Source organism: Geotrypetes seraphini, chromosome 1 (genome assembly GCF_902459505.1).
Source record: "Geotrypetes seraphini chromosome 1, aGeoSer1.1, whole genome shotgun sequence".
Taxonomy (NCBI): domain Eukaryota; kingdom Metazoa; phylum Chordata; class Amphibia; order Gymnophiona; family Dermophiidae; genus Geotrypetes; species Geotrypetes seraphini.
The window spans coordinates 50757135-50758580 of NC_047084.1; the positions used below are offsets into that span (position 1 = coordinate 50757135).

General features: G+C 41.6%; 1 non-coding gene across 1 annotated transcript; it reads left to right on the forward strand.

Moving 5' to 3' along the window:
• Positions 1 to 488: 488 nt before the first annotated feature.
• Positions 489 to 652, forward strand: LOC117352761. The gene has a single exon (XR_004537825.1). It is a non-coding gene; the product is annotated as a U1 spliceosomal RNA (small nuclear RNA).
• Positions 653 to 1446: the final 794 nt, after the last annotated feature.

Here is a 1446-nt window from a genome sequence, read left to right on the forward strand (position 1 = left end):
TGTCTTTTTTTATTTTTTTTCCCCCCATTAAAAATCATGTACCATATTGTATTGGCTGCTATTCAATTCCTGATATCAAATAGACACAAAAATGCCAAGAAAGCTAGTAAAAATAAGCTGGTGATACCTTAGTCTTAATAATTTGAGATGTGAGCTATTGAGGAAGTATACAATTGTTCAGAAACCTAGGCTTAGCTTGAGTCATTTCCCAAACAAAAAGATCTTGAAGATGTATATCTTGCTGACACATTGTCTTATGCAAATATATAATGTGCATGGAATTATGGGAAATGGTATGTAGTGACTGAGATGCAGTTTAATTGTTGACTACTTTTTAAGTACTAGCAACAACTTCGCTGCACAAATTTGTGTGTGTTTAAATTGTTCTAGTTTGAATAGGCTGATTTTATAACAACATTTAGCATTGCATACCCTGTGTTTACAGTGCTGGCTGGAAGGGGACATGGAACACGTCTATAAAGCAAGTCATACTTACCTGGCAGAGGAGACACCATGATCAGGAAGGTGGTTCTCCCAGGATGAGGCTCACCCATTGCACTTCGGTTGGGCTGACCCCTGCGATTTCCTCAAATGTGGGAAACTCGACTGCATAATTTCTGGTAGTGGGGGACTGCGTTCGCGCTTTCCCCTGGTTTTATTGTGAAAAGTATAGAGTGCTTATTTATTTTTATTGATGATGCTCTGTTAAAGCATCATCCAGGATACTCTAAAGAAGTTTCTTATTACAATAGTAGTCATTCTTGGTAGTTTCAGTTTGAGCTGATTTATTGTAATCTGCGCAGTTGCTTGCAGAATAAACTAAACTAAACCTTGGGTTTATATACCGCACCATCTCCACGAATGCGGAGCTCGGCAGGTTTACAGGAAGAAAGATGAGAGAGGAACTACAGTGGAGAGATTAAAGAGTTAGGTATAAAGGGGGAAGGTGAGAGGCCTAAGAGGGGGGAAGTGTTACAGTTTTGAGAATAGCCAGGTTTTTAGGTGTTTGCGGAAGAGTTGGAGGGAGCTTGAGGTTCCAGATCTCAGTGATTCTAAAGGGGAGGGATGACCCAAGTTTGCCTACATGGGAAATACCTTTTATGGAAGGGAAGGATAGTTTAAAAATTTGGGAGGATCTGGAGGAAGTAGGGGTTGGGGAGTTCCAGGATAGAGGGATAACGGCAGGAAGGATGCCATGTAGGATCTTGTAGGCCAGACACGCACATTTGAAGTGGATCCTGGGGATTACTGGGAGCCAATGGAGCTTAGACAGGAGTGGTGAGACGTGATCAAATTTGCTTTTCGCGAAAACAAGCTTAGCTGCGGCGTTCTGAATCCGCTGAAGTCTGTGGAGGCTTTTCTTGGTTAGGCTGAGGTAGATAGAATTGCAATAATCCAATCTGGAGAGGATGATGGATTGTACTAGGACTACGAAGTGTTTTTGGT